Source organism: Sorex fumeus, unplaced genomic scaffold, assembly GCF_029834395.1.
Source record: "Sorex fumeus unplaced genomic scaffold, SorFum_2.1 ptg000054l, whole genome shotgun sequence".
Lineage (NCBI taxonomy): Eukaryota > Metazoa > Chordata > Mammalia > Eulipotyphla > Soricidae > Sorex > Sorex fumeus.
This window is the reverse complement of record NW_026606111.1, coordinates 49,960,014-49,985,532: the sequence shown is the minus strand read 5'-3', so window position 1 is coordinate 49,985,532 and position 25,519 is coordinate 49,960,014. Positions and strand designations below refer to the sequence as shown.

Here is a 25,519-nt window from a genome sequence, read left to right as displayed (position 1 = left end):
AGGTTAAGCGGTACCAACCGCTTTGGGAGTGGTGACCTAGTGCGCATGTCTTAGTCCGGTACATCCCCCAACACAGCCCCAACGACACTTATAACGTTGGTTCTTGTGTGAGCTGCAGTTAAACGCGATGTGTAGATAAGGCTACAGGCACCAGGGACCATGGAAGACCACAGTGCAGCCCCTCAAGGTAATATAATTTGAGCTCCCCCTGCTAGAAATGTCCAGATGCCATTGCCTGAAAGCAGGCTTGACCACAGCGGGGAGTTTACAAATGCAAAGACTTACAGAGGCAATGAACCTCATTGTTGATACTAGCTAGCAAAGGGTCACCGTGATAGCGACTCTGAATATTGTTGGGAATAAGGGAAATGGTGCAGGTAGGGGTGCTGAACAGAGGGCCAGAGGACTTGGTGACTTATCTTTGCATCTTCCAGGAGCTCATCTTCAGGCTTCATGCTGCAACTGTTCTCTTGGCTTGGTCCCTGTTAAGAGTCATCCTTGAATGACTCTGAGGGCGTTTACCACTCATCTGGAAGGTTCATTCCCCAGTATATGTGTTCACAACCCCCAGCCATCATTTATGATTAGTCCACCCAAACCTTTTAGAGATGTGTCTCAAATTTCATTATTTTCCAAAAGTGGCCCTGAGGCATAAACACATCCTCCATGAAAGAATTTTAACTTTATTTCGGGTCACCTTTGACTCATCTGCCTTCTTTAGCCTATTCCAATTTTTTTCTTTTAATCCTAATCCCCAGACTGTGTCATTTCTCCCATTTTTTTTTGGGGGACACCAGGGATGGGGCATACTTGACTGTGCTCTGGTCTTACTCCTGGCCCTGCGCTCAAGTTTCACATCTGGTGGGTCTCTGGGGACCCTAAAGGATTGCAAGAATTGAACTGGGTCCTTCTTGCTTGCAGAGCAAATGCCCTGTCAGCAATACTATTCCTCTGACTCTACCCCACTCTTCATCAGGCCCATGCAATTTCTTATGGGCTTTAGAACCCTGGACCAAGTTTATCTTTCTTAGAGTCTTGTGTATTCCCCCTTTGTCCTCTCTATAACTTCCTATTCTTTCCCATGCCATCCTTCAACCCCCGGCCTCTCCCCAAAACAACCACAGCACCTCAAACTTCATAACTTTTATTAACAACCAATTAACTATGATGCATCTCTTCAATTTGTTAAAAATATATTATAATAAATAAAATTTGTATGGCATTTCCGTGTTTGTCTAAGGTAACCATCTGGTAAATAAAGTGGTACCCACCATTCCAGCTATTGGTCACTGGTCACTTGACATGATGTTTCAAATTTGTTTACAAACACCTGCATGGGAACCCCAAGATTCTACCAGTTGTTGGTTGGTTTGATGAGAGAATGATGTCATAAAATAGGCAGTTGAAAGGTTGAGGCTAGCCAATCACGAGGTCAGATTTCCAAGAAGATTACCGGATTGGATAGAGAGAGAGGTAGAATGAAGCAGGCTAGGGAGATGGAATCCTACAGTAGAGTTATAACAGTTTCACATTCCTCAGACTCTTACGTTAGAAAAATACTCCCATTATACTCAAGAGCTTACATATTTCATTAATAAATCAAGAAAATTACTAAGTAATCATTTATATTGCACTGTTTACCAACATCATTAGCTCTTATTATTAGTATATTTTATATAACGTTAACAGCACAGTGGGTAGGGCATTTGCCTTGCAGGAGGCCAACCCAAAGTTTTATACATGCAAGCCAAGTGCTTTAGCCCTGAGCCATATACCCTGTCATCAGTAAGTTAGCTTTGAACTGCAGATCTTAAGTAAACAATCAGAAAAATAGACAAATATATATATAAATGTTCACATAAATATATACTTAGCAGTACAACATTACAATTAACAAAACTCAAAAATTTTATTTTCACTGAAATTTATTTTTCAAAAATTATACTTGTATATATACTAATATAAATACATAATTTAAAGACTCCAAAGAAATGTACCTTCATTTTACTTGTATGTTTCTTGTGGTTCTATTTCTTCTTAATATAGTTATCTCACGAACAACACAAATTTGAACTTCTATATGATTTTTTTTCAATAATTATTTTTTGAAACATTTTTGGACATTGGTATTGATGTGGAATAATTAAAGATGATAAGTATATCCTAGAATAATCAAAAATCTAAGAAAATTATGCCATGCATGTATAAAATATATGCAGATAATTAATTTGATTGGACCCCAGACTTAGTATAGGGGTTAAAGCACGTACCATGCACACAGTCAACCCAAATTAATGGCTGGCACCACCAGAAATGACCATTGAGCACAGAGTCCGAAGTCCCAAGCACCACACACTATGGCCCAAATAACCCACAAAGTAGAGATATAATTTGTCACTTATTAAACACAAAATACCAATGTATTATAAAGTCTATTATAAAATCCATTATAAAATTTTTAAATGTATCAAATTTACAGATTTACAGACCACATATAGCACCACTAGCAGACAATGTAAGTAAATACTATTAATAAACCATCTTGTTCGTCAATAGCAGACTCGCTATTAAATTTGGGGGTTTTCAAACGTTATATAGTAGTTAGCACCCTTAATCTCTATTTTACTCAAGAATCAGTTATATGTTTTCTTTTCTTTTCTTCCTTTTTTGTGGGGAGGGGAGTGCACCTAGATGTGCTCCGGGCTCACTTCTGATTTTCTATCCAGAATTACTTCTGGCAGGCTCAGGGTTCTGGGGATTTAACTCAGATTAGCTGCATACAATGTAAACACCCTCTACACACTGCACTAGCTCTTTTCCCCATATGTTTCTTTTTTTAATAACTTTAAAAAAAATTTTAATAGTTAAGCACCATAATGTACAGTTGTAGATTTACGAATCTTTGTGCTTGGGTTTCGGTCATACAATGATCAAATACCCATCCCTCCACCAGTACCCATTTTCCACCACCATGGATAATATCCCCCCAACACCCCCACCCTGCCTCTTTGGCAGGGCATTCCCTTTTGTTCTCTCTCTTCTTTTGGATGTTGTGGTCTGCAAAAGAGGCATTGAGTGGCAAACATGTTCAGTCCATAGTCTACTGTCAACATGCATCTCCCCTCCTGGGAGGATCCTCCAAACACCTTTCATTTGGTGCTCCTTTCTCTACCTGAACTGCCCTTTCCCCTAGAATACCTGGCTGGCCTCTAAGCTATGGAGTAATCCTCCTGGTGTTGATCTCAGCTATTCTTGGGTATTAATCTCATATTTTGTTACTTTATATCCCCCAGATGAATGCAATCTTTCTATGTCTATCCCTCTGTTTGTGACTCATTTTGCTTAGCATGATACTTTCCATATTGTACCACTTGTATGTAAATTTCATGACTTCATTTTTTCTAAGAGCTACATAGTACTCCATTGTGTAGATGTACCAAAGTTTCTTTAACCAGTCATCTCTTCTTGGGCACTCAGGTTTCTTCCAGTTTCTGGCAATTGTAAAGAGTGCTGCAATGAACAAATAAGTGCAGATGTCATTTCGACTACACATTTATACCTCTCTGGGATATATTCCCAGGAGTGGTGTCGCTGGGTCAAATTGGACCTCAATTTCTAATTTTTTGAGAAACGTCCATACTGTTTTCCAAAAGGGCTGAACTAGTCGGCATTCCCACCAACTGTGAAGGAGTGTCCCTATCTCGCCACATCCGCGCCAGCATCGGTTGCTTTTGTTCTTTTGAATGTGGTCCAGTCTTTGAGGGGTGAGATGGTATCTCATTGTGGTTTTGATCTGCATCTCCCTGATGATTAATGATGTAGAACATATTCTCTTGTGCTTTTTTGCCATTCTGATTTCTTCTTTGAGAGAGTTTCTGTTCATTTCATTGCTCCATTTTTTGATGGGGTTGGATGTTGTCTTCTTGTCGAGTTCAACCAGTATTTTGTATATCATTGATATGAACCCCTTGTCAGATGTGTACTCGGTGAATATCCTTTCCCATTCTGTAGACTGTCTTTGTATTTTGGTCACTGTTTCTTTGGAGGTGCAGAAGATTCTTAGTTTAAGAATATATATTTTTTGAGTACTATAGCCCTCTTTGCTATTGTTAGATATTTCTCTTGTTTTATTTTTACTTTATGTTCCAATCTTAATGGTACCACCATGTACTCAGTCAACCTAGCTATACCCTAAGGTCTCTTCCACTTTCTCCTTCACAAGTTTCTGCTTTCTGACAAAAGGGAGGACCTCGAATGCTGACATCAATCTAATACCCAGGGCCGCAGGAGATAGTGTAGTGCTTATGGAACTTGCCTCACATGCACTCAATTTGACTCCCAGCACCACCTGATTGCCAGAGTATCAAAGGCTGTATAGCATAGGAGGACCCCAACCACCATGACCACGTTTTCTGAGAATTGTCTTTGGGGCCCCCACACCTCCTGAGCATTGCTATAGAGACTCTTCCAGCAACCGAAAAATATGTAATGCCCCAGAAACATGTACTTGTCTTAAATAGGGACCCTTACTTGAGGTGAGTTTCACAAGGAAATATTGTATGAAAACATAAATCAAAGAAGCAGGGGAGAAAGGGTATATCATGTGAGAAGAGATCATATATTTGGTGAAATGTGTTAAGATTCAGATGCCCTAGTCTTCCCACCAGGGATATTCCTTCAAAAATGCCCCCATTATACTGGAAGGGTGCTAGAACATTACATGACTGAAACTCAATTATGAGCAACTTTGTAACTGTGTATCTCTTGGTGATTCTAATTTTTAAAGTAATTTTTAAATGCACACATCAAAGTTTCCTTTTTACCACTAAATGGGAAAGATACTCTCTAATACTTATCCTCACCAAAATCTCAACAAAGTGTGACACTTGCCAGGAAATGTCCTCCCTTGCATTTTTCTCATGATACTTATTAGTACTTCACTCTTCTGTTTCTTCCCTCTTCTCATGCCAAATCTTTAGTCTCCCTTGCATGCTCGTCAAACATTATAAACATTATCCATTCAAAACTGATGCTCTTTTCCACTTCCTCCTCTTGATTTCTTGTCCATGAACTGATTCTAAAACATAACATAGCTGCAATTACTTATTCATGTTATTGACAGTCAAGGATGTATCTTAGGGTATAGCATTCTTCAAGCTATTGGCACACAGGTGAGTAACATGTTTTTTCCTACAGAGAACACAAAAATAGATATGCTGGGTTTTAATGTTCTATCAGTGGTCTGAGGTACAAATGAAGCATATATATTTTTAATGTTTTATTCAATATCTGTGAGATAGACTATTACAAATCTATTCATAATTTGCTTCCAGTCATACAACGATCCAACATCCATCCCTCCAGTATTGTACATTTCCCACCACCAATGTTCCTGGTTCCGTAAAACCATCCCCCAACACCCTACCCACACCCCATGCCTGTCTCTATGGCAGGCTCTTTAATTGTTTCTCTCTGTCTCCTTATTATTTTGTGCATCATGGGTCTCGTGTTTGTTCATCATGTTTGTTCAAGGAATTTAGTGTTTTTATCAGGAAGCTAAGGCTGGAGTAGCTTTGAGGTATGGAAATGACTGCTGAGGCTTCCATAAGTACAGGGCAGTGGGGATGGGATTCCCATTGTGACCCAGAGAAAGCCTGGAGATTTCAGTCACAAAACCCGCATATCTGAATTTTCAGCTGTTATATTTCAGTGAGAGCCATCCTGAGAATTTGGAAACCAGACGAGGGCATGGTGGCGATTTTGGATTGTGGGAGCAAGTGGCTGCACTAGGTTCTGGTTGGGTGGGCACCCAACTAACCTGCCTCCCTCGATTTACCCTAGTGTGTTCATCCTTTTGCAGGTCCAAGGTTAACTGTGGCTTTTGATCTCTTTCAAGATTTGTTTATGGGTCTCTGAAACAAGACCAATCCATTAGCTTGTATAACTGAGCCAGGGGTGGTTTGTGAACATGGCTCCCACATATCTTTTGGGAGTTTAATTTCTCGTGAAACGTAGTACTGAGGTTTTGGGATCCAGCCAGAGGCACAGTGGCCATTTGAGGTTATCAGGAATCATGAAGACACCATCAGACTGTTGATGCACTCACCTGAGGGTACAGGTTGACTTCCTGGAGGCAATGCACCACCAGACTAACAAAGATTCATTGAATTAATGAGCGAATAATCAACATTTTCAAAATGTGTCACTTTATTGCATTTTAGAAAGGTAACTTCTAACAAGTAAATAATCTTCAGGGTATAATCAAGATCTACGATTTATTCTTAATGTATTTAATAAAAGCGACACATTTTGGAAATTTGTACAAAGAAATTATTTTATATTATCTGTCTTCATAATTTACTTGTAAATTACTAAGATATCACTGTTTATTCCACTGTTCTTAGCATAGAAATTTACAGACAAAAAGTGCTAAGTAAAAGTTCATTTTGGCACTTCTGTTCAAGGTGGTACTGGAAGTACTTGCAATAGAAATAAGGTAAGAAAAAGATATTAAGGATTTTTCATGTACGAAAGGTAGAAATAAGCTCTCACTGTTCACAGCAGATATCATACTCTATTTAAAGAATACTAAAACCTCTACCAAAAAAGTTCCTAGAAACAATAGACTTTCATAGTAAAATTGCAGGCTATAAAACCAATACCCAAAAGTCTATGGCTTTTTTATATGCAAATAATGAGAGAGAAGAAAGTGACATGATAAAACAATTCCATTCACAATCGTGCCTCAGAAAAATCAAGAACCTTGGAATCTGCTAACCTAAGGAGGTAAAGGACCTATACAACAGGAAATAACAAAGGACACGAGGAAATGGAAACATATCTCCTGCTTATGGAATGGGAGAATTAACATTGTCAAAATGGCAATACTCCCCAAAGCATTGTACAAATTCAATGTGATCCCTATAAAGATACCCATGACATTCTTCATAGAAATTGATCAAGCACTCCTGAAATTCGAATGGAACAACAAACGCCCACGAATAGCTAAAGCAAATCTTGGGGAAAAAACGATGGGGCATCACCTTCCCCAACCTCAAACTCTACTATGAAGTGATAATAATGAGAACAGCATGGTACTGGAACAAAGGCAGAGCCGGAGACCATTGGAAAAGGATTGAATATACTGACACACACCCTCAAATATATAATCATCTAATCTTTGATAAGGGAGCAAGAAATGTGAAGTGGAGCAAGAGAGTCCTCTTCAACAAACGGTGCAGAAAAAAACTGGACAGCTACATGGAAAAAAAATGGCTCAGACCTCTACCTAAGACCATGCACAAAAGTCAGATAAAAATGCGTCAAAGTCCTCAAAATCAGACCAGAATCCCTCATGTACATTGAATACAAGGTCGGCATATCCCTCCACGACATTGAAGTTAAAGGTATCTTCAAAGATAACACGCCACTTGCCAAGCAACTGGAAACAGAGATAAACAAAGGGGACTATTTTAAATTAAGCAGCTTCTGTACCTCAAAAGAAACAGTGACCAGAAACACAGACTCTGCCATGCAGGCATGATACTCGCAGAAGCCTACCAGGTTCTCTGAGAGTGAGAACTGAACAATAAGAGTTGTTATCTTATCAACAATATCCAATCTCTGGATCTTGGCCATTGATGGGATGACATGGCTCCAGGGGCAGTTCGTGGTTGTAACATTTAGCTACTAGAAGATGGTGGATCTTGATGGAGGGGGTCCATTCTTGATCTGAGCAGCTTTGGAGATCTCATCCCCTGTTCCCATACACCTGGGTTCTGTTGGAGTATATGGAGCTTAGGTTTATCAAATTGCACCCATCACAGTGCTCCCGAGACACTCCCATTACTTTGTCTGTCTGTAACCACTTCTATGCTCTCTTCCCCAACCAATTTGTAAGGTCTCCTCCTTCTTAGACACTGAAGCTATACTGTAAGTTAATATTGCCTTCCTCCGTCTCCTTGTGTGTTTTGAACAGTTTACCTTAATGCAATGTCCTTTTGTATTGGTACAGGAAGACAATTACTTAATATGCTTTGTAACTTAGGAATTGATTGGCTTTGAATATTATTCACTCCTGGGCATCTGCCTTCTCAACTTAAGCCTCAGTTGCCCTCACTTCCTAGTACCCCAAGGGCAGGGTCCCGACGTGGGACTGGATGGAACAAGGGCAAGCCGGTAAGTTATGTGCTACCCTGGCATCGCGATGGGCCAGGCCAAGGTGCCACGATTCTTAACTATAAGTTAAGAGATGGATCATAGGCAAATGATGTCATGATCCAAAAGTAACGACGACATTAGGGGCCCTGCTGCTAGGAATAGGAAAGATATCTGGCCTGAGCACTGCAGTCTGAGATTGAAATGGCCCTAGAAGAGCAATTCTATAAGCTCAATGCATTTCTTACTGTGTTCATACAAAATGATTAATATTATATATGCTTATATGTTGGTTGGACAAGGAGAGGAGAAACACCTCCTAGAAGCTGTTTTCCTGTGTGTCCTGACTAGCTTGGATGAGACTGTTTCTCCCCTTCAAACTGCCTTCAGTAAATGATTTCAGTATAATGAGACAGTTTGCCTTTTCTCTCAGAAACCTAGCTGGTCTTAGATCTGCAGATCTCAGGTGCTAGTCAGGACTGATCTTTGGGATATAGATTCCCAGCTCTAGCCAGGCTGTTCTTTGGGATGCAAATCAAGGTGCTTACAGCTTGTGAAAGTGCTTGTGAAAGGTTTCAGTTTGGCTTTGTATCTTCTTTCTAGAGGCCAGTATTACTGGCCTGCTGATGTAAGGAAACAATGTGGATGTAAAGAAACAACATATGGATTGCTGCCTCAATGTTCTTTCTGTAACTCCTTTTATGAATTCACTGTAATGCGCCTTTTAGAGGTTCTATGATCTATATAAGGGGAACTTCCGGGCTCACAGTGCGCGCACGTGCTTGAGGATTCCTGAGGCCTCCATGTCATACATCTCTTCCATGTAATAACCTGCTGCTAGGAACAACCAGCCTGGCCCCCATTTCCTTCCATCTCCTGACCATTGCCATTGACCTTCGTGGAGTGGGGAAACGGCCAGACCACCGGCCTTTTATTTTTTGTGTGTTTACACAGGTTCTGCTTCCAATTCCTTCATGCATGAGGCTCCTTCAAGCTTGGGGAGAGTGGTCTTAAGCGTACCTATAGCTGGTAGCAGAGTTCATCAGCTACCGGGGCTCTAATCAGGAGGTGAGGGAAACTAACCCCGACCCTTCCAAGGTGCCCAGGTGAGGAAAGCCAGGTGTGGGGTCAGGACACTGTAATTTTAGACATATTTGGAATTAATTTTAGATCGAAAAGTACACATCATTCAAACTACTTATGTGCTTAGTAATAAATTACTATACACTTGTTCAATCACCTCAGAGACCCCACTCTGCTCAGAGAACTAGATTTTTAATTACAGGTCTGTTTTGCCTGTGTGTCATGACTGAGAATCACTATCAGTAGATATGAAACTCACTATACACAAAGATGCACACAGGCTACTTTGAGTCATCTGTGTTGCTAATATGTGTTGGCCATTAAACTTCACTGAGACCCTTTTTTCTGTCCTTTACAGGAGCCTCATGAGTCTCACCTTCCTTTCAAGTTGAACTTGTAATAAGGTGGAATGAAATCATCAATATGCTCCTCATGTCTTCATTCAGGAGAAAAATCCGACTTACATTCAAGGTGGTCAAATTGCAGACAACACCATCCACCTTTTCCTGGAGATGTACAAGGGACTGAGGTGAGAACAGCAAAAGGCTCTAGTTTAATGGTCTTAATGAAGGTTTCAGGGAAGGGCATTAAACAAGACTCATATACTATCTTCCAAAAGAATTATTTTGTAAAACTGATGCCTTGGGTATGGAAAAAGATAATATGGTAAAAACCATATTTTTCTTTCTGGGACATTAAAGTTCTAAATCTATCTATTCAAGCTGCTTTGAAATACATACCTTGCTTATGAATCACTGTCTGCCATAGGAGTGAGTAAGGACAACCCTCAAATTAATAAGTAGAGAAAAATATGGAAAAATTAACTCATACTATATTTGATGACATATATACTAAAATTGAAATGATACATAGATTAGCATTGTCCTTGCACAGAGATGACATGCAAACTTGTAAAGTGTTCCATATTGTTGTTGCAAGAAGAATTAACAGGGCTACTTTAAGCTAAGACAATCCGCACAAGTACAAAAATTCTACATAAAGATAGCACAAATCCCCATCACAACAATCTCTCTCAATGTCAATGGACTAAATGTGCCAATTCAGAGGCACAGAATGGGAAGATGAATTATAAAACTGAACCCAACATTCTGCTGCCTGAAGAAACACTTCTGAACAATCAAAGCAACCATGGGCTCAAATTCAAAGGCTGGAAAACAATTCTTCAAGAAAGAAAAGAACACCTCCACAAAGCTGGAGTGGCCATACTAGTATCAGACCACATGGACTTCAGGCTATAGGTTATAAGAGACAGTGAAGGTCATTTCTTCATGATCATGGGATCTGTACATCAGAAAAAACTTACCCTCCTCAATGTAGATTCTCCTCATGACAGACCAGCAAAATATTTAAAAACAACTTCTAATTGACTTAAAGAAAATCATTGATAGCAACACAATACTAGTTGGAGATTTCAACACTACTTTGTCACTTCTCAATAGATCAAACAGACTAAAGCTCAGCAAGGAAATATTTTCTTTAAGGGAAGTAATGAACAACTGTTGGCTTAGAGAAGAAATCAAAGAGGAAATAAAAAGTTTCCAGAAACAAATGAGAATGAGTACACGAGCTACCAGAACTTGTGGGACACAGCAAAAGCAGTGTTAATAGGAAAGAGTATAGCTCTGCCAGAATTCATCAGGAAGAAAGAGAGGATCTACATGAATTAATTAGAGCTCAAGATTTTGGAAAATGACCAACAAAAGTAGTCCAAACTAGGCTGGAGGAAGGAAATAATAAAACTTGTACCAGACGTCAATGAGCTAGAATCCCAAAATACAATCCAAAAGACCAATAAGAGCAAAAGCTGGTTCTTTGAGAAAATAAATAAGATCAATAAACCACGAGAAGCCTCTCAAATTAACAAAGAGAAAGAATTCTAATAAATCAAATCAGAAATGCAAATGGGCATATCCTAATAGAAACTACAGAAATCCATAGGATCATCAGAGATTATATTGAGAAACTTTGCAGCAGGAAATGAGAGAATCTTGAATAAATTAATAAATTTTTGGATTCCAATTGCCTCCCAACGTTGAACCAAGAAGATTTGGAATACTTGAACCTATCACTACCAAGGAAATTGAAATGATGGTCAAAAGTATCCCCCCCAAACAGAATCCCTGGCCCAGATGGATTCAATAGTGAAATATTTCAAACCTTTAAAGAGGAAATGCTGCCAACATTTTTCAAGATTTTCCAGGAAATTGAAGAATCATAAATACTCCCAAATAGTTTGTATGAGGCAAAGATCACCCTAATACTCAAAACAGACAGAGACACCACAAAAAAAAGAAAATTACAGACCTATTTCCTTGATGAATACAGATACACAGATTCTCAAGAAAATACCAGCAAAGAGAATCCAGTAACTCAACAAAAGATCACACACTATGACCAAGTAGGTTTATCTTGGGGATGCAAGGATGGCTTAACATTCTTTAGTCAATCAACAGAATACACCATCTCAATAAAATAAAGATAGTCATATGATCATATCAATATATGTAGATAAAGCATTTGATGACATCCAGCACCTCTTCATGATTAAAAACTCTCAACAAAATGGGAGTTGAAAGTACTTTCCTCAATCTAGTCAAAGCAAATTACCACAAACCCAAAGCAAGCGTTATTCTCAATGGGGAAAAACTAAAGGCTTGGAGCAGAAATCAATGAGCTAGAATCCCAGAATACAATCAGGCACAAAACAAGTTACCCACTCTCACCACTCCTATTCAACATAGTAATTGAAGTACTTGCCATATGATTTCGGTAAAAAAAAAAAAAGATATCAAGGGCATCCAGATAAAAAAGGAAGAACTCAAGCTTTTACTATTTGGAGACGACATGATACTATACTTAGGAAATCCCAAAGAATCTACAAAAAAGCACCTGGGAACAATAGATTTGTTTAGTAAAGTAGCATATTACAAAAGTAATATCCGGTACTCCATGGCTTTCCCATATATTAATAATGAAAGAGAAAAAAGAGATAGAGAAAAACAATCCCATTCACAATAATACCTCAGAAAATCTAGTATATTAGAATCAACTAAAAAGGTTAAGGAACTATACCAAAAAAAAAAACCTACAAAACACTACTTCACGAAAAAAGAGAGTATATGAGGAAATGGAATCACATCCCATGCTCATAGATTGAGAGATTCAGTACTGTCAAAATGGCAATACACCCCAAAGCTCTATAAAGATTTAATGCACATTCTATAAGGATACCCATGATATTTTTCAAAGAAATTGATTAAACACTCTTGAAACTCATACACAACCTTCTCTCCCATGAAGAGCTAAAGCAATCGTTGGTAAAAAGAAGAAGGGAACACCTTCCCCAACTTCAAACCCTACTACAAAGTTGTAGTAATCAAAATATCATGACATTCATATAAAGACAGGCCTCAGAACAATGGAATATAGTCAAATATCCTGACGCTGGCCCTCAGATTATTATTACCGAATCTTTAATAACGGCTCAAGAAATATGAAGTTGAGCTAGGAACTCTCTTCAGCAACTGGTGCTGGGAAAACTGGACAGCAACATGCAAAAAAAAATGAACTCAGATCTCTTTATAGTGCCAGGCACAAAGTCAGATCAAATGTATTAAAGACCTCAATATCATACCTGAATTCTTAAGATATATGGAGAAAAATGTGGGAAGATCCCTTCATGACATTCAAGCTAATGGAAACTTCTAGAATGAAACACCACTGACCAAGGAAGAGGAAGTGAAGATAAACAAATGAGACTACATTAAACTAAGAAGTTTCTGCAACTTAGAAAAAATGGTGCCCATGATAAAAAGAGAGCCCACGTAATGGGGAAAAATTATTTATGCAATACCCATACAATTAACCTCAAAATTCTGATTCCTGTATCATTAAGAACACTAAGTAGTTCCTGTGAATTTTATTCTTCCTCAAATATATTTACTCTAAAATATTTTAGATTTCCTTTTAAACCACAGGTAAAAAGGTAAAATTATAAGTCTTTTTAAAAATAAAAAATAACCACTATACATAGCCAGGTGCGACCCAAAAAACCAAAAAAGCAAGCAAGCCAGGAAGCAAGCAAGAAAGAAATTAAAAATTAAAAAATAATGCTGTTTGCAATGCTAAGTATCAATCCCAGATCATCATACAATGGAAGGCAAATGCTCTATCACTGAGTTATATCCCTGTTCTGAAACATTTAAAAAGGTCTTATTTGATGTGTCATTGCATTTTATTTTTTAAAAAATGCTCTTCTTAGTATACCTTGTCGCCACTGTACCGCCTACTTCTTGACCTTTGCTTCTCTTGTATATTTTACCTCTAAGCCTCAGTTGTCACCTTATCCTTCCTATAGCCATGCTTTCCTTTGCCAAACTTTCCAAGATCATGTCTGGCTTGCTTTAACTTGGCATAAAATGGAAACCTTATTTTCTGTATCTTCTCACGCTAGAGGTGATGATGTTTTCGACCCAGGAGAACTCTTTTCTGGGGAGATTTCTGGCTGTTTCTACTTGACTTCAAAATATCTAAAGGCAAGTCATCATCTTTTTTTGTGTGTGTTTTTGGGTCACACGTGGCGATGCACAGGGTTTACTCCTGGTTCTGCACTCAGGAATTACACCTCATGGTGCTTGGGGGGGAACATACAGGATGCTGGCAATCTAACCTGGGTAGGCCGTGTGCAAGGTAAATGCCCTACATGCTGTATAGCTCCAGCTCCCCCCCCCCCCCCGCATCCCCATAATTCATCATCTTGAGGGCCTCAGATTTTTACCTTCCATTTAGAAACTTCATCTTTACATTTACACAGTAAATTGAAACCATAAAACCATTGGATGACATGTTATAAGGGTAGCAGCCATGAGCAAACATTGATAACCCGTATGTTGGCATGAATGAATTCTGTCTCAGAGGCTTCACTTCTGAGGATACCTGTCACTACCTCCTTTCTGTTACATGTCCGAGGATCAGAATCTACATCAGGCCATCAGTAGAAATTGTCCACCCGAAAGCTAGCCTTCCACTGGGATCAGAATCCTTGATCCATCTAACTTGAAATTTTTCATTCATGACTTGTTGACCTTGTTTCAGGCTGAGGCATCCAGTGCATAAACTCAGCTTTCCCGTTGTTTCCGCAGGAAATCCAAATACCTAAGAATGTTATCATATCTGACGCCACTGTTAAAGATTTTATTGGAATCCCACGGTACGATACTATCATTAATGTTATAATATTACTGTTCTCCATAGTCCGGATCTCCCCAAAGAAATCTCTACCCTCCTCCCTCCAAGTGCAGACTCCAGTTTATCATGCTCCTGAACGTACTTCTAATAGTTTCACTCAGGTTCTCCCGTAAAGTGCACAAGTGAAGTTCATACCACTCCAAGTTCTTATTCCTAAACTACCAGAGTGGGCTTGGTCCTCAAGCTTGTGTTCTCCCTTGAAGAAATACCGTGCTTCCTTTCTCTATGTCTCTCTTTGCTTGCTTTGTTAAACAAGTGTTCTCCTTGAACATATATTCCATTCCACCCTACACCTGTTTCACAAGTTTCTAAGTGTTTTTCAGTAAAATCTATTTTGCTTCCCTAAACTAAAAATTTTAAAACACCAGAGCATTGTTAAAACCAATGTTTGTATCTTTTAAACCACAAATTTTGAAAATGAACGGTGGTAAAGCAATGGAATACTACTCAGTTGTATGAAGTGAAATCTTCTTATTATTTGTATAAAAATGGATAACATGAGGATATTATGTTTAGTGACATAAACCAGGCAGAGAAAGATAGGTATCCAACAAGTTCATGCATATGTGGCATATGGAGAAATCTAATTAATAGAATAAAATGAGACAGACAAACGTCTAAAACATTATTTATATTCTATGATGTATAATTCAATTAATAATGGTTTCTCATACACATAATTCCAACATGACACTCCTCATTCTCTCAAATAATAAACCCTCCCTATCCCCCCAAAACCCCAGAATCCCTCACTCCCAATCCCCTGACTCAATTGTGTGGATCAGTTCTCCCCTTACATTGCTCTTGAACCTTTGTTGCTACCTTGCTGTTTGTCTTTAAAATCCACATATGAGAAAAATCTCTCTGTATCTGTTCCTTTCCTTAAGGCTAACTTTACATGCATGATATCCTCTAGTTTCATCCAATGTTGAAAATTGCATAATTCTGATCTTTCCAAGCAATAAAAACAAACTTTAGAACTATGAGACTATTTAGTTTCCAAATGGAAAGGTGTAATCAAAGTGGAAAAACTGAACAACGGTGAATGACAGAGTAGGACTTTCAGTAGTGAGTGTAATATGATACATGTACTTTGACTCTGCATAATCCGAAAATTTATGAAATTCTATAATATAATTCTATAAAGTAATTTTAAATAATCAAAAATTATTTGAATAATTTTCATTTATCTATGATTTTGACGTATCTTTTGTGTAAACTATCAAAAATAAAAATAATGTGAGATACAGACATGGTGTATCACTATACTTTTAAACAAGAGAAGTGTTAAAATTTCTGTGCCTTGATGAACTGTCATATAAATTGACTCCAAAATCAAATTAATGTACTCAAGGAAAAATAGAAGTCAACCAATTTAATCTTAATTTAATCTTTTACCTTCACTCAGGTTCCCATCTGCTGATCTCTGGCAGACAAAACAATTTTTATTTTATTTTATTTTTTTAAAATTTTTATTAGTGAAACACCATGAGGTACAGTTCTACATTTACAAATTTTTGTTCTTGGGTTTCGATTATACATTGATCAAATGCCCATTCCTCCACCAGTCCCCATTTTCCACCACCATGGATTCCAGTATTCCTCCCACACTGATCCCCCCATTCCCACCCTGCTACTGTGGCAGGCATTCCCTTTTGTTCTCTCTCTCCTTTTGGGTGTTGTGGTCTACAAAAGAGGCATTGATTTGCAATTATGTTCCGTCCATAGTCACAATTCTTATTTTCAAAGGAGCTCTTGGCAGAGATTTGGCATTCTTTGCTAGCAACCAACTCCTTTTCTTCTGCTTTTTTTTCTAGAAATACATACTTATACTCAGCCTGACTAGTCATGGCACCAAATTGACAAATGTACCTGTTTTTACTTCAGTTCTGTTTCCTAATTATCACATATTATTAGCAGTGGATAGAAAATAACTAGCCCAAATTTCTTCGGGGAAAGGGAAATGTTTATGCTTTTCTTAGTTTGGAAAATCCCTGTCACTATTATAGTGACATTCATCTAAATTTGTAAACAAAATGATTAAGAAGAGGTAAACCATGACTGCCACTTCAAGGAAGAACGGGCTTTCAGCAAATATCCTTGGTTTCAGAAGTATGGCTCTGGCTTGGATGGGGGACAAACATGAGGGCTGTGAGCTACCAGCAGTTAACACATGCTCTGGGGCTATGTGGTGACACTGCTGAGAAATGTCGAGAGCCCTGATTAGGTAGGGTTGTGGGGGAGAATGGAATGATGACAAGAAAATAGAGCAACAGGACAAGATGATAGATTCCTTTGTATAAAAGTTTTCATCTCTAATGTATTAATCTGTGAAAGAGAACCAACTTTTTATCATTCTTCCTGGCAAAATATTATCCTTACATAGTGCTTCAGGAAAAAAACGCTCCCCTTGTTAGGTAATATAGCCTGAATATCTGTGAGCTCTCTCTATGTATACACTGCTGATGACTGAAACCAATCTCTCTATTTAACTATCTAAACTGCAATGGTCTCACCATTTAACTCTCTAAACTCTGATGGCTCCAAATCTTCTAAGATCAGCTTTCATCTCTTCCATGATATCAGGCTTCTCTTCCCAACTGTCAACTGTCCCTTTCTTTCTCCCTCTCTCTACCAAGTATGGTCTCCCTGCCAAAATTTGCTAAGACAAGCTTTCTTGAAATATAGACATAAGTTGACTTCTCTTTTTTTAAATTTAGGCAATTTTGATTTTCAAAATCATTTATAATGGAGTTTTGTCATATAATATTCCAATTCTAATTACACTACCAGTGTCTGCAACCCTCCACCAACAAATGACCTATTTCACCCTGCATTCCCACCTATTTCCTTGACAAACACATTTTGAAGTTTAACTATTGTACTTTGGGTTCCATACTTACAGTAGTGTTGGCATTGGTGGTTAAGACATACAACTCAACTTTTTCATGCTGGCCTTCCTGGATCAATGCCCACTGACACCATGTAGTGGAAATATATGAGAACAAATCATTAAGCTCCAAATTTTTCAAATAATCTTTAAACAATTCTGATCGAAAAGAAAATAGTGTGAACTGGAGGGGACAACCCACTGACAGCCTGCAAAGTCTTTTCAGTTTTCCACATTAAAAAGAGGAAATCAGTGAAGGAGTTCTGTCTTCACGAAAGCTAGCTGACCCTGCTGAGCTGTGGTCAACAGGGTTTTTGTGCTCTTCTCCCCTTCCACCATAAGTCCCAACCCTATTAGTTTTGTATCTTCAGTCTATATAAAATAAAAAAAATTACCACACAGGCACCCATGTAATGAGACCAGCCAAGGTGATAAAAATACATTTCAGCAAACTCATAGGTTAGTCATGGTGGTAGAAACTAAATATCATGTTTTTGTATTGAATCTGCAGGAGACACACATTACAAAGCTTTTCATGATTCAGTTTCATTCATAGGATATTTCAACACCCAACCTCCACTAGTATACAGTTCCATTGCTAATGTCCCCAGTTTCTCTCCCACCACTCCCTCTCCCAACCTCAAACCCCTCCCCCCCCCTGACAGCCTGCTATCTCTACACTGTGGCAGGCACCTCTTTCTCTCTCTTTCTCTCTCTCTCTCTCTCATCCTTTGGGCATTATGGATTGTAATACAGATATTGAGAGGTTCTCACGTTTATTCCTTTACCTACTTTCAGCACTCAGTTCTCACCCAGAGTAATCACTTCCAACTATCATTGTCATAACTGTCCCTTCTTTATTCCAAATGCCCGCCTTCAGCACTCGTGGCAAGCGTCCAAAGATTGACCAAGTCTCCTGGCCTGTATTTCTGCTATCCTTGGGTATTAGTCTCATATTCTGGTTTATTATATCCAAAAAAGGGGTAGTCCTATCACTATACCCCTTTCCTTGTGACTGATTTAATTGGGCATGATATTCTTGCCTGTACATCCATTTATAAGCAAATTTCATGATGTCAGTTTCCTGCCAACTGTGTAGTATTCAATTGTGTAGGCATACCATAGTTTCTTCTGGCTATTGTGAATAGTACTGCAGATGGGATTTCTGTTATAAATATCATGTTTAATGTAGCTTACATAGGAAAATACATCCCAGGTTCCAAACATACAGAATCCACTTACAAACCCAACTTATTTATTTTTAAATAATATAATTTATTATGATGCTTTCTAAAAAACGGAAGCTATTAACAAAAACTCAGGGAATACATCACATGTAGCTTGCCAGGCTTTGCCATGCGGGAGGGTTACTCTCAGTAGCTTGCCGGGCTCTCTGAGAGGAGCCTAGGAATCAAAACCAGGTTGAGCGTGCAAGGCAAACTTACCCACTATGCTATCACTCCCGCCCATATATATTTTTATGCATATATATGTGTATTTACACATACATACATATCTATATATTCCTCTTACACATCTCGTAAGCTCCAACTCATATTTCTTCCTCCTCCAATTATTTACTAATTCTCTCCCCCTACATGGGCCTCATCTAATTTTCCGAATGCCCTCAGATGCATTTCTGAGCCCTGGATAAAGGCATGCATAACACATAAATGCAAGGGAGGCACAAAGCATATGTAGATAAATTTCATATGGACATATAATTGTGATGACTAGTTTACAAAGTGTATTCGCTTCAAGTACAGACTTCCTCATCTCAGCAACTTTGTCTTCATGCTCCATGCACTGTCAAATATCCAGCTACTGTCCACAACCAACTAACAACACTCCCCGACCCATTTTAGTCTTTTACTTCCCCTCTTGTAAGGACTATTCTGATGTCAGAGTGTAAAGGTTTGATTTTGCTTTTGTTTTATTAGTCCATTTAGTTTTTTTCTTTCTATTCCAGAAACAAATCAAATATTTTTTAAAAAAAATAAAAGACTCCGCTAGGGTCCTCCAACCAACCTGGACAAGTGGTACAATATGGAAAGTATCATGCTAAGCGAAATGAGTCAGAAAGAGAGGGATAGACATAGAAAGATAGCATTCATCTGGGGGATATAAAATAATAAAATATGAGATTAATACCCAAGAATAGCTGAGAGCAACACCAGGAGAATTACTCCATAACTTAGAGGCCAGCTGGGTATTCTAGGGGAAAGGACAATTCAGATAGAAAGGGGAACACCAAGTGGAGGGTGTTTGGAGGATCCTCCCAGGAGGGGAGATGCAGGTTGAAAGTAGACTGGACTGAACATGTTCGCCACTCAATGCCTCTTTGGCTGATCACTGCGCCCAGGAGGAGAGAGAGAACAGGGGGGAATGCCCTGCCACAGTGGCAGGGGGGGATGGGGGGATGGGAGGATGGGGGGGGAGGGATATTATCCTGGTGGTGGAAAATGGGCACTCGTGGAGGGATGGGTATTTGATCGTGGTATGACCGAGATCCAAGCACAAAAATTTGTAAATCTACAACTGTACCTCATGGTGTTTCACTAATAAAAAAGAATAAATAAATAAATAAATAAATAAAATAAAAAATAAAAGACAGGAGGTGATATCAGGAAACAAATGAAATAGTTGATGTGGCTGAGAATCAGCAAGAGTCTTTCAGGTCAGTGGGAGGAAAGGAACATCCAGTTTTCCTTTCCAGCTTATTTCCAAAGGGCGGGCGTGGAGCAGGGTACATGCTGGGAAGAAGTCCAGGAGACTAGCAGGGTCTTGAACATCTAGGGGTCTATTTTCTTCTTTGAAAATGTAATGATATGACCTTCATTTCAAACCACAGCACCCTAAAGTAAAGGAAAAGCAAAAGGGTATGCCCTGAGTTGGGGCAGAGTGGGGGAGTTGGGGGGTGGGAGGGTCACTGGGTTCCTTGGTGGTGGAGAATGGGCACTGGTGGAGGGATTGGTACTTGATACTTGTATAACTGAAACCCAAGCACAAAAGTTTGTAAGTCTACAACTGTACCTCATGGTGTTTCACTGATAAAAATAAATGGATAATAATTTAAAAAATTAAAAGTGCTACAATCTGGTATAAGAAAAAAATGTAATGGTGTTCACTAGATTACATCAAGATCATTTTTAGCTATATGATGCTATGATTCATCTTTGACTCACTGATTGATACTTTGAAATGTCCCAGTTCATTCTCATTCAGAGAAGTCATTTATTTCTTCGAGTATTGATTTGTACAGGGAATTCCTCACAAAATACTTTATATAATGTCTATTGAGGACTCAAGGATAATGTTCTTATTACCATTTTCAAAGAATACAAAAATACGCTTTTAATAAGATTTTCTTGGTTCTCTATCTAAAAGCTAAATGACAACAATTAGGTTTAACTCAATATTTTCTAAAGCACATTACATTAGTACTTGAAAAGAAATTTTAAAAGACTCTGGGAGAGGGGAGGAGGAAAAGTCATGGATCTATAAGGATTAGTACAAGTCTTTGGGTGTGTGGGGCATGGGAGTGTGTAGAAAAGTTGAGATCACACTCAGTTATGTGATCTAATCACTATATATCTATTCTCTAAATTAGATACCAGTGATATATCCACACAGGTGTATTCATATGACTATCATGTACACTAAGGAGATCCAGGGAAATAATTCTTAGCACTGACATTCTTGGAAATTTAAGCAGTAATCAGGTTTTTATGGTTACGTTGTTATGATTTCATATGCAGTGTTTGTTTCCTTAACCAATCTGGAATGTCTTTAAAAGACAAAATATAGGAACATTCTTTCATTTTTAATTAAATATAGAAAATGCTGAATTTACAGGTTAAATGGAGATGAATATCTTTTTCAATAGTCTATTTGGGACACTGTCCTTTACTTATTTTATTAGGAACTGAATGTGGTACCCCATAAACTCTAATTCCATCCCTACTCCTCGCTACTCTAATTCTACCAATCAAAACAAACTTCACTTTAGACCTAATATTCAGTAATCTCAACTAAACATTAAAGTAAAAAATAAGTCTGATCAAATAATTCTGTTATCCAGCAGTTGTTAAAGATGCTTACCACAATGAACAAAATATTGAGAATGAAATGAATACTCCAAATTCTGTTTGAAGAAGACACAGAATACATGTTGTAATTAACCATATAAAAGAAAGAAAATTAAAGTAAATTAATTGGTAATTTCTGGTCATCATGGAACCATGTTGCCCATGGGGTAGTCAGCTAGCTAAAAGTCTTCCTTAACTTGGATTTCCCTTGTTCACATCGCTGATATCACTCTTTTCCTCCTCAGATCCCATTCGCAGTAGATCATGTTCCCACCAGAGCTTGTTGTTTCAAGCTTTGTTTTCAGAGGAACCCAAATTTCAAGCCCTTCCTTTTGCACTTATTGTCTCTTTTCCCATCATTTCAGACTTTTCTCCCAACATTCTTTCATCAGTGAATACAGCATTCCTTCGAGAGTTGAAGCTTGTTATTTTTAAGAGATTACTGGGATCAATTTCCACATTAAAGGTAGCAAAACACTTTTCACGTTTTTCTGTTCCCAGCCAGTCAAGTACCCTTTCCTGGGAAAATCTATTAACTGGTTAGTCTCAGGTCAGTCAGAAACTGCGTTCTTTTCCCCCCCATTTACAACAAAGTAGTTACTGGTACCAAGCAGAGTTAATTAAATATATGTTCCTGTTAACATATATTTGCAACAACTGTGCACCTACCAGCAATAGGCAAGGCATTGTTACTGGGTATTCTACGGATAATGGACAAGGCCCTGTGCTCAAGGATTGGAGGTAAATGTTGTAGTTCTTCCTGTTTGTCATGTGTTGCTGCTGTTTTTAGTTTTATTTGTATTTGAAAGAGTTTCTGTGTAAACTGCATTTAAAACTAAGAGACACGGGACAGAAGGATAGTCCATTTGGTAAGGCACTGGCCCTGCGCAGAGCTGACCTCTGTTTGATCTTTCATATCATATGATCTCCTAAGCATCATCAGCAGTAATCCCTAGAAGAGACCCAGGAGTAATCCCTGAGCACTTTGGGCTATGACACAGATTCAAACTCTTCCAAACAAAAGGTTTTTAAAAAAAATATTAGAGATTTTTAAACTAATGAGTGCCATACAGAGCTTAACATTGTAATGAATTTTACTCTCAATTTATTCACTATCATGGAAAAATAAAAGGACGTTAATATCATAGAATAAGAGTATGAATGAAGCTTTACTTCAGCATGATATTTGTTCTGAAGTACAGATGCTAGGTTTGATGATTTGAGACAGAATCTCTGAACCACAAGTTTATTCAGAACCTTGCTGTTCATTAATAGAAGGGAAAGTTAAAGTGGTACCATTACAATAAGAGTTCTGAAACTTCGTAAAAAATAAAAAAAATACTAGTTTAAGACATGTATTTTACTTTTAGTGTGGTAATTCTGGAGGACTGCTGACATAGAACAGTGAAAAATGTGGCAGGCTGGGTGGCATGGGGGGTATTGGTGGTCTGAGGAATACTGGGATCCATGGTGGTGGGGAATGGGAACTGGTGGAGGGATAGGTACTCCATCATTGTATAAATGAAATCCAAGCACAATGTTTTGTAAGTCTACAACTGTGCCTCATGATGTTTAACTAATAAAAATTAAAAAATAAATGAAACAACTAGGGAAAAATGTGGAATCTTTTTGTGTGCTCCTAAAATTTCATGATATGAAAGCTAGATGTCCATTATACTATCATACCTTCCAATCTCCATTAGGAGCTCTTATGTTGAGTGTGAAAATAACATGCTGTAAAATGAGTGAGGGGAGTAAACATGAACTGAGTTTTTTTTTTTAAATTTAAAAATCTCAGTGTATTTAAATACCACCTAACTATGGACAGTTTTCCTCTCTTTTGACCCCAATTGTTTAAATTTCTTTCCCTTTTCTTAGTGTACTCAACTTGATAACTCGATTCTGTGATGGGTTGAGCAGACAGAGAGAAGTCGATTCCAGAGGAGAAGCCTGGTGGTTGGTTATTTGGGGGCTGGACCTCCTTGAGAAACATAACCATTTCTCGCGATGAGTTGCTGTAAGTTTGTGGGGCAGAGCCCTTTTACCCTGTGTATGACATGGAGTCATAGGATTGCAGGCCAGAAAGGAAAGTTCCCAGAATTCCTTGATGATAGTAATACACCTGGCTTCCTTCCTGGTAGGGAAGTGACAGGCTTTGACTCTGATGTGGAACCAGAGATGGTGTTCTCTAAACAAGACTGGCAGAAAGTGATGGGTACACAGACACCGTGTTGTTGGTATCTAGGATTTTCTCATAGCGAGCTGCCATAGACATGGAAGAGACAGCGGGGTCTTGGTCAAGGACAGTCACAGAAAAGTCTCCCATGGAAGACTTCTCTTCAGCACTTCCTGCAATATCCCATTCCAAAACACTCGGGTAGGAAGCAGTTGAGGTGGATATATGACTCTGGTGAAACACTCCAGACAGCATTGCTGTGCTGAAATGTTGGTAAAGATAGGCACAACCCATCAGTGGTTGGAAAGAGGTGCCAGAGGCTGAGGGCAGGAGCCAAGCAGAACTACCAGCTGGAGCAGATACTCTGGAGTAGTTGAGGACACTTCCTGTTCGTGAAGCTGCATTGTTCACCATGGGAAGGGAAAGCTGCAGAGTATGTGCAGTTCCCAATACAGATGGATTTTGAAAATTTTCTGTAAGGAACAAGAGGGTGATGAAAAAAATCTGTGAGACTAATAATCTCCTTCAACGCTGAGAGGAACAATATGAACTTAAAATTTAAGCCTCAGGATGCTTCTACTACAAACAGTCAACTGAGTTTCCAAAATTCCAACCACTTGGGGTGATTCAAAGCCTGGAACCTTTGGGCACTTTGTGTATTTGGTATCGTGCTCTCAAAGTAAACACAGAACTGTAGAAGAACCAGGTGATCGTGTCTGTACCTGGATTTCTTGCTTACAGATAGTTTCTCCTTAGCTTGCTCTCCTATTGACTCCTATGCTATTTCCTAGAATGGAAGCTTTTTCAAACTAGGAAGTCTAAGAGAATGGGTAACATTTTCTCAACAAAAAGAAATCTGAGGCCCAGAGAAGGCAAAGAGATTTCATATATTCCAATAATTCTTATTGGGCGTGGGGTGGTATAGAGTTTGGACCAAAAACTGACAGTGATCTTGGGCTTTTCCTGGCTCTACACTCGGGAGTGACCCCTTAAAACATTCAGGAGAGTGTATGCTGTGACAGAGATTCAACTGAATTGGCTGTGTACAAGGCAAGTGCCTTATCCCCTCCAGTACTCTCTCTCTCTATCCCTTATGAATTTCCAGGTTAAGCAACCTAAAGCATGTGGACTTTTGGCCAGGACCCTGCATGATCACTACAAGGCCAGAAACCAGAAGGAATATACCTTACATTAATATAGGCATTTGGGGTCTTTACAACTATTATCACTGTAATCATCAGGTTTCCATTTGACTTGTGCCATGAGTACCTGTTACTTACGGTTCACAGACGACTTAACCTTGTTGATGCATTGAAGGTTACCCTGATTTTTGATCCACTTCAAAAATGACTACTTGAGTTTTTCCCAAGAAACATTTTTGGAAGGAAAACTTTATTTAAATTCTGTGTCTTAAGTTGTATATCAACAATGTAGGTACACATAACAATAAGAATAATAATGCATACACAAATATAATTTTTCTATCATGTGATTTACATAGGAGGAAGTGTAAAGAAAACATCATGAAAAATAAGTATCACAGAACTGAAAAAGAAGTATATAGATATTAATGAAATCTGGGCTCTGTAGCAAGCAGCATAGTACAGTATGTTATGGAGAACAGACCAAAGAGTAAGCCTTGAATAACAGTAGATGGGTTCCCCCAAAAAAGCAAATATAAACAGTCTAATAAGGTTATTAATAAATTGTTCCACGTATACCATATGAAGACAGTATTCTATTGTAGAAAAAACTGCTAGCCAAAAAATGGAATAGAAGGTGATTTTTGAGTGCACACTTAACCAGTCCATTAAAGAGAAAGGATTTACCAGTAACTACATGGTAAATAGGAAAATA

At 38.5% G+C, this 25,519-nt stretch overlaps 1 pseudogene; it reads left to right on the top strand.

Moving 5' to 3' along the window:
* Window positions 1-10,072: 10,072 nt before the first annotated feature.
* Window positions 10,073-10,171, top strand: LOC130033751 (uncharacterized; annotated as a pseudogene).
* Window positions 10,172-25,519: the final 15,348 nt, after the last annotated feature.